This window comes from Octopus bimaculoides, chromosome 20, assembly GCF_046866305.1.
Source record: "Octopus bimaculoides isolate indiv1 chromosome 20, ASM4686630v1, whole genome shotgun sequence".
NCBI lineage: Eukaryota > Metazoa > Mollusca > Cephalopoda > Octopoda > Octopodidae > Octopus > Octopus bimaculoides.
In genome coordinates this window covers 32,617,822-32,627,821 of record NC_142947.1, presented here as the reverse complement: position 1 = coordinate 32,627,821, position 10,000 = coordinate 32,617,822, and the positions used below count along the sequence as shown (strand labels likewise).

Below are 10,000 nucleotides of genomic sequence, written 5' to 3'. Positions count from 1 at the left end.
CGAACCGCTACGTTACAGGGACGTAAACACACCAGCATCTATTGTCAAGCAATGTTCTGGGGACATACACAGATACACAGACACAGACAAACACACACACACACACACACACACACACACACACACACACACACACACACACACACACACACATATATATATATATATATATATATATATATATATACGACGGGCTTCTTTCAGTTTCCGTCTACCAAATCCATTTACAAGCCTTTGGTCGGCCCGAGGCTATAGTAAAAGAATCTTGTCCAAGGTGCCACGCAGTGAGGCTGAACCCAGAACCATGTGGTTGTTAAGCAAGCTACTAACCACACACACACACACACACACACACACACACATATATATATATATATCGTGGTTATATGTATATACAGCATGTACGCTCACACGACAGTAAACGTATGTATGCTTGTACGGACGTGTGTAGGTTTGAGTGTTTCTATTTGTGTGTATGTGTGTGTGAGTGTGTGTGTGTGTGTGTGTGTGCGTGTGTGTGCGACTATGTTTGCGTGTTTGCGTGTGATTCTAATTGCACAGAATGAGAGAAAACTGATTCTCTTTATAAAAAGAAAATACTTTGATATGTTTGCCTTTAGAATTTTCTTGCTAATATATTTTCAATATCAATTTACATTCATTGAAGTTTTGTAATAAAACGTGGCTACACAAGTTCTCTTATCTAGTTTCTATCTAACTTTAAAAGCTGCTTTGCACTGTAAAGCTTTTACACTTAATGTATTCAATACTACAAATTGTTAAAAAATTAATCCAAGATCACCAAATATGCCATCGTTCATACAACTCATACTTATACATACAGACACACACACACATATTTATATACATATATGCACATATATATATATGTATATATGTATATGTATATATATATATATATATATATATCATTATAAATATACAGGGATTAGCAATTGAGTTGCTTCTTCAACATACTGAAAATTTAGAAATAGCAGTCAAAGAACTACTGATTCCAAACTACAAATTTTCTCTAAAGTGGATGGCGATATTTATGGCACACATAGAACAAAAAACCGGAGGGAAAGCGTAAACAAGCCAAGCCTTTAGTTAATTGGATACGAATCGTTTCATGGTTAAGTGAATGGAAATTTCACTATTCCAATCTTCAGCCTCAATATTCTGATAAATTTGAAAGTGACTCTAAAAAGATTTCCGGTAATCTTTGGCCATGCGACACCAAAAATCAACGATAAGAAAGGCACTTACGAATATATATATATATATATATATATATATATATATATATATATATATATATATATATATATATATATATATATATATATATATATAATTAAAATCTTATCTACACATAGCAGTGATGCAGCACTTCGACAAATTATTGAAGCTACACACATAATAGAAGAGAAACCTAGCCTGAATAGGAAACTAGAATGGAACACTAACACACACCACTAACAAACCACAAACCACAGCATGTGACAACATGTTACCCATAAAACAATAATAATATGAACAAAGTATAATACAATACATAGATAAACAAATGGAATTAAATACTACATACGTTAACAAAATTTAATTAAACACAAAAAAAAACACAAAAAAACACACATGAACAAATAAATAAAAACAAATACAAACGAACACGTATTAACAGAGAATATAGGTGATACAGACACTCCCCATACACACATGCACTTACAAAAGACACAGACACATTGAAGGACACGCATGCGTAGACACATACAATAGAAATACAAAATACAAAATGGCTGATAGTTAGCAAGGTGAGACACACATAAGAAAGAAGGAAACAAAGGACCACTGATGAGGTCACAGAAGTGTGACGAAAGAACTCTGGCCGAAGTAAGATTAAGATTAATGTAATATAAAGCTGAAGCAAATTAACACCAAATATACAGTGCGTGTGTTTTTATTGGCTCCGAAACCGGTTCCTGTTTAAGAATGCTTTTTTAGGTGATTTTAAATGTCTTGCCCGCTCACGTTTTGGTATACTGCTATATTTCATGTTGAGAACAATTTAGGTCTTAATAGACACAAGATGTGATCTATTTCTAGCGCATTAATTGTCCACGTTAGTGGTCAACGTTATTTTTTAAAATGTACCTTAATTCCCTGAGATTGCAGATAATATTTCTGAATCTCTTTGATTCTTTAGATGTGCTGGCCTCCTGATAATTAATCGATATTAATTAACAGATTTTATAATTATATATATATATATATATATATATATATATATATATATATATATATATATATATATATATATATATAGTCAATCCAAACAAAAACAAGAAAGAAAAAGCAACAACGCGAAGTCGTGGAACAAGTACTGTGTTATTGGACGCTCAGGAAAGGGAAGGAAAGAAAAAGGATTTCGCTTTTCGAGCAGAGCTCTTCATCAGAAATATAGAAAAAGTCCAAAGAAGGAAAGACGGAGGAAGAAAATTGACAACACACGCGGTCATATGTTGCAATATCTATATATATATATATCTTTTATTTGCAATGATGTAACTGCATAGGATAAAACGTTAAAAAATTAGTGTAATTTGTATGATTTGTACTCCCAGCTCATTCAGATTTCAAATTTTCTTTCTTTACACCTTCTCCTCGTAATAGAGAAAACGGGTTCGTCGAGATACGGCTGATGCTAACATACCGCCAATACTTTCCTGCCTACTGATAATTCCTTGAATGATTCTGATGTTATTATTGCGATAATATTTTGAGAACCCCGCCTATGAAAATCCCTATGTTGACCAAAATATATTCTATATGGGTTAATTCATATTCTTACAGCGTAGCCACTGATTCAAACACATGAATAAATGCATGCATCTACGCGTAGCGTTTGTGTATTTGTCCGTGGGTGAGAGTCTGTGTTTGGTTGTGTAGTTATGGTTGTGTTCAATATTCATTATTAGTGGAGGAATGTAGTTTTCTTGATCGACGCAAATGGGTCAATAATTTTATCGAAAGGCAATGATAATAAATATGCATTATCTGGATCAAGAATAATTAATTCGTAAGGAATTTGGATATTTGGGGTTGAGTACTGTCGATATAATACTAATAAGTTAGGGTGGAGTCATGGCACAAAATGCCGTCTTTTCTACAGTTATTGACTCGTCATTACATGCATGGAAAAGGGGTCGGATTTCTTTCATGAGACCAACAAATGCTATCAAATTTTTCCCTAGATGCATCAATGCATGTATAACTTTAGTAGATTGACTTAGAAGGGGGAAAATGTCAGAGAAGCGTAACGAATATCATCATTACATACGTACACACATATGTATGTATGTATGTATATATATATATATATATATATATATATATATATATATATATATATATATATATATATATATATAAATAAGTCAGAGGTCATTCAATCATCTAAGGGATACATGTTTCCGTAGGCACTCCTGGTGTATTACCTAAGTATATATAGTCCTCGTTATAAGGTATACGATAGTAGATAATTTAAAGGTAAAACCATGCTTAGATATATATAGAGACGATAAGAAGTGGAGCAATAATTCACAATTAAAAGTGGATTATTGATGTTGTAATGTCATTTTTTAATTAAATTAAATTAGGAGTGGGTTTACAGCTGTTTCTATTTATTAAAATGTGTTAAATTTGCATTTGCCTTATTACAATAGATATATACATCTTCAGAGCGATTACATGGGAAAAGAAGGCAAAGATAAAATAAAAGGAAAAGAAAAAGAAAAAGAGTTCCTTAAAGCAATAGTTATTACATTTAGTGACTTGCACTATTTATTTTATATACCTTGGTATTATCATTCCTAACAGGGGGTATATTGGTTCGTAGAGGTGCGTTATTTTTTATTTTTATTTATATTTTTATTATTATTCATATTAGTATTCTTAATATTGTTATTTTTCTCATTGTTAGTATTTCTATCGTTATCATTTTTAATGTTGTTATTGATATTAATCTGAATCCTATCATTCTTCCTACAGTTTTTGTTATTATTACTGTTAATATTATTAATGTTGTTCATATTGTTGTTGCGGATGGTAGTATCAGTTGGGGTGCAATACGTCGTATTATAATTGTTTTGGGAGTTTATGCTATTCGGGTTATTTAGATGGGTAGTAATCCTCTCCTACAGATAGATATAGAGGATTACTACTCATCTATTAACCCTCCGATCCTAAATTGCGCTCTTATTTTCGCCAAAAATCGTACTAAACTAACAATGAATGAAATTAAGGTAATCTTAGAAGCGAGAAAATCCATAATAAATTTCGATAACAAACTATGGGTAAGGAACAATACCCCTAACAACTTCGATATCACCACAGGAGCTCCTGATTCAGCACATATAACTGACTTAGTAGGCATTTACTTATTATCACATTTACAGGAAGAATTCTCAGAGATCAGGGAAGGTCTCAACAGAGACGACGCACTATTTATCCTGAAGAACATTTCAAGCAGGAGATTAGAACTACTTAAGAAAAAATTATATAAGTTTTTTAAAAGGTTTTGGCTTAAATATTGCAATAGAAAAAGAACATAATTCTATAAACTACTTAGACGCTAATTGCAACCTAACTACCGGACTACATGAAGCCTACATAAAACTGAATACAAACCTTAAATATATAAAAGCACGTAGCAACCATCCTAACATACACCTAATTCAATTTAATTAAACAATGACTTTAAAACACCAATGATCGGCTTCTCATTGTTAATTATTGCTCCATTTCTTATCGTCTCTCTCTCTCTCTCTCTCTCTCTCTCTCTCTCTCTCTCTCTCTCTCTCTCTCTCTCTCTCTATGTATATATATATATATATATATATATATATATATATATATATATATATATATATATATATATATATATATATATGTATATATATATATATATATATATATATATATGTGTGTGTGTGTGTGTGTGTGTGTGTGTGTGCCTGTGTGTGTGCGTGCCCGCGTACGTCTTTAAATATATATATATATATATATATATATATGCATGCTTACATACATGCATATAAATGCATAAACACGCATACATATAATTAAACGTGGGTGTATATAAAATGAAAGGGAAACAAACACGCACTTAACAAACTAAGTAACCTCATAGGGTTCCTTAAAATAGCTTTTAAACCTTGTAAACTTTAATTCCATCGGCCACCCAACTACTCAGGGAAATACTCAGTCAATCATCCGATCGACGATCCCGTAATTATATCAGGGAATCAATACAGAGAAGCAGAAGCATGTACTGAATAAATTATATATATATATACAACGAGTAAATAGCTAATGTCACAGATTTGACGTGAACATACCTCCATCTATCATCGTCGTTTATCTCCCTACACCCATATCAAACAAATCGTCTAATAAATTCTACGTCTTTATTTAAAAAATTGTTATTTGTCACTCACATGGTATCTCTCTCTCTCTCCCCCCTCTCTCTCTCCACCCCCTCTCTCTCTCTCTCTATTTCTCTCATCTTTCTTCATTTTATCTCACTTTCTCTACTTATATAATTAGGTCATTTTTTTTTTCCCAATATTCCAACTGCAACTTCCGAAAACCATCTTACAAGAGCAATCTGCAATCGATTTTAAAAGTTTGCTTGTTTCTTTGATCGATATTCCTTCGCGTTATCGTGGTGCATTTGTTGGTGTTATTCAGTGGAGCTTAGAAGAAGGTACGAGAACTTGGTGGGAAAAAAAGAAGGAAGAAGCATGAAATAAAATGGAGACTAAGTGAATCAAATCACGAAAATGTCACCTTATGTGTGGATCATAGTCACAGAGCATTAATTCAGAGGTGTAACGATGCATTCAGTTAGTCTAATATGAAACGATATTAAACTCAACGCAATTACCTTTCCCACTTGCTCTAAATTTTCGTAGAAACACGTACAAAAACAGAGATATATATTTACACATACAAGTGCGGGAGTGTGTATTAGTATGTGTGTGCATATGTGTGTGATTGTATGAACGTGTGTATGTTTAAATGTGGTCGTGAGTGTGTTTGTGCGCGCGGGAAAAGATGTAAGCGAATCTGATTCTAAGAGATAGGAAACTCAAAGAAACTGTACAAAAACGACTTGTCATCGAATAAACGAATAAATTCTACATATAAGCTATACCGTTTCCTCGTGTTCATATGTCTATATAGCAAACGATCTCCGCTTCTCTCTCTCTCTTTCCTGGTATGTGTTTGTATATTTGTGTGTATAGGTATTCTGTGCCTCTGTGTATGCATATATGTACGCATGTGAGTAGCAAGTCACTTTTATGTCTATCTACCAATCCAAATATTCATCCATCTCCTTCTCCACATGTACCTTTATATCTTTCCTTTTCTTCTTCCCTCTTTTATCTTCCCTGTTTTATTTATCACTGCAACAGACCTCTTCTAATCTGTTTCCCCATTTCTCTTCACTCACTTATTTCACTTTCCTCCTCTTCCCTCCCACAAGGCACCACTGGTCCTCCTCCTCTGACTACTTCCTGTTTCTCGTACTACTTTCTTGATCTAATCTTCAAATTGCTAAGTTGCTTTCATTTTCAGCTCTTGGCTTATCTTAGCAAATTATCAAAGTCCTAATGCCGAAAGACATTTTGTGTTTTTGTCCTGTTTAACGTTACTTCAAACATTTTGTCTTAATTATGTCATTATGCCGCGACACGTTTTATATACACGTATATATGTTTAGTTTATTTTGTACTTTTCTTTTCTTCCCTATTTTAAAATACAGTTCCTTTCAAAGAATATTTTTTTTCAGTAACGCCCATCGCGTTAACTTTTCTTTTTGCTTTTGTTGAATTTTCATCTTATATCTTTATTCCAGGAACATCCATTTCACTGACACCCCTAAAATTGAACACAACATTTCGGAAAGTGTGGAAAATGCCATGATATTTGGTCGACACATATTGAAGAAGGACCATAAATGATTTTTTCTTCCTTTTTGTTTGCCCTATTCTTTCGTTTTCCTAAATTTCTTTGCCAACTCTTTGTGCATATGTTTCATTATATATATATATATAGTGTGTGTGTGTGTGTGTGTGTGTGTGTGTGTGTGTGTGTGTGTGTGTGTGTGTGTGTGTGTATGTGTGTGTGTGTGTGTGTGTGTGTGTTCATTGAAAGTGAATCTTTATTGCAAAAACCTCTTAAAACAGTATTTATTATTCTCTGAAATGGTTCCTAATATAGTTTCTGACAGCCGAGTACATAATTATTTTGATATTTTTTCCTTAAATAGGAAGGAATTTATTCTTAAAAAGTAGATCTTAGTTGAATGCGTGCCTTGCTTAAGGTCTAATTCGTTGTCTTCAGTTGGGGATTGGTTTATGTCTATCATTCCTAAAGGGAATCTACCCCTTTGGCAGCCTTCCAAAAAGTTTGCACTTATCAGATGTTACTCTGGCTAGGCTATGGTAGGATCCTCGCAGTGGGTTTGAACTCAAAACTGCTAAATTCCCACAATAGCATGACATATCGAGAATGACACATACGATGGTTGATCATATATTTGAATATGCATGCACAGGCTTGGGCGAGTTTTTTATTGTTGAGAACACTAACAGTTATCGATGCGTTGAAGATCACCTTGTTAAAATGTTTTCTAAAAAAAATCCTGAAATTAGTTACACTTTCAACGTTACAAGAACGGCAGGCCTTATCAGCATCAACATATCAATATCACCACCATTTTTGTTTGTGTGTCTATATGTCTCTTATATTTTTTTAATTATTAGAAATCTTCCACTGAGGAGTGATCTGGTTTCCAACAAGGATACACGGCTCCATCTTCGGGATGTAGTTAACACAGACAAATTCACATATGGAACTTGAGAATTGCCTTGCACATTTTTACTGTTCCACTCACAGACTGCACTTGTAATGTACGAATTAACCGGCCGATTGCTCTTTCTGAAAATCCCAATTTATCCAGATTCTCCTTTAAGCATTTACTAACAAAACTTAGTGATCCAATTATTATTGATATGAATATAAATTCAGAGTCTGGATATAGAAGCTGGAGGTTTCGAAGCAGTTGTCCATAGATATCCTCTGTTTCTTAGATTTTCAAAAACCTATTTATATCTGCATGGTATACATATGCATGCATGTATGTATGTATGTATGTATGTATCTATGAGCAGAGTTTAGTTGAAATATGTTTCTCACATATTTCAACTGCTAAAGGCAAATACACTGTAGCTACCGTGGAGAAAGAATCATATATATATATATATATATATATATATATATATATATATATATATATATATATATATATATATATATATATATATATATATATATACATATATGACGATTTTTGCGAATCTAATGTGGCAGTCCAATTTCGGGGCGAATGCTACTGTTGTTTAGCCGCAGGAGACATCGTCTCCAGCTGGCTATACGACTAAATAACAGTAGCATTCGACTCAAAATGGGACTGCCATATTAGGTTCAAAAAAAAAAAATCGATACTTTAAAGTGCTGCTACTCGTTGAGAGATTTAGGCACAACACTGCTCCCATTTTATGTGTGTGTGTGTGTGTGTGTGTGTGTGTGTGTGTGTGTGTGTGTGTTTGTGCCCGTGTGTATATGTGTGAAGGTCGACATGTGACTCAGTGGTTAGGGTAATAGGTTCACGAAGGTAGGGGCGTGAATTCGATTTCTGGAGCGTGTTGGTCCTCGAAAAAGACACTTTATTTCACGCTGTTACAATCCACTCAACTGCCAAAAATGAGCAATATCTGTATTTCAAAGGGCAAGCCTTGTCACATTCTATGTCTTATATATATGTATATATATGTATTCAATTTTAAAATAGGATAAAATCTTTATAAGAATTTATCAAGTAGTTAGCGTGAAAAACCTCATAAGGGAAAAATTTATTAATTATTCCCTTTAGATATATTTATATTAAGGGCATTACTATACATAAATCCCTCACGCTAGGAGGGACTCTTAAACTCAAAACTATCATGATAAACACATTGTACCGATCGCGAGTAAATGCAACTCTCAAAGTGACCCTTTTAAAATCAGATATATATATATCAATTTAAATTTATATATCAATTTAATATATATCAATTTAAATAATATATTCTATAATATGCATGAGTTAGTCTGGATATTGCATCGAAATGAACATAGGTCATAATAAAGTTTTTACAATGAATCGTCTTTTAGCTCTTATTTAAATTGATATGCACACAAAATTGTACGATTAACAACCTTACATGTTGGAATTTTGCTACGTTGATAATAGATACAATATTTTTACCAAATTTTGGTAAAGATCTATAAATACACACACACACACACACACACACACACACACACACACACACACACATATATATATATATATATATATATATATATATATATATATATATATATTCCAACACATGCTTTCACCGCATTCGCTTATTTTTCGTTTATCAGCTTTCTACCTATCCCAATTTCTATTTTTTCTTCCCCCATCTCTATGAACTTGCATCTCCTCTATCACATTCGTCTTGCTTCTCCGAATGCTCCAAAAATTTCCTTTTACCACAGAAAAACCTCATTATGTTTTTCACTAGTGTTGACTTTGCAATGTTTCTTTCTCCATAGTTTCTATTGTCCCATCACTCTCCTTTAATAGCATCCTACATTCATCCTTTCGCACATACTTCTACACACCACTTACATTTCTCCTGCTTTTCACTTTCAACTCCCGCTGCCAACTCCTAAATTCCTCGCTTTCATCACATAAAATATGATGATTATACATTCACATGTATAATGCACGTTTCTCCTATACCTCACAATTATACTCCCCCACTTTCACACCTCACACACCTACAAAATCAAGTACAAATACTGGTTTGTTCTTATGCCGTCTTCAATACACACATAC

At 33.1% G+C, this 10,000-nt stretch overlaps 1 protein-coding gene across 5 annotated transcripts in view; it reads right to left on the bottom strand.

The window, feature by feature from the left end:
• LOC106877684 (pleckstrin homology domain-containing family G member 7) overlaps window positions 1-10,000 on the bottom strand; it is a 970,386-nt gene that overhangs the window by 303,544 nt on the left and 656,842 nt on the right. The gene's annotated exons all lie outside the window — the stretch shown is intronic.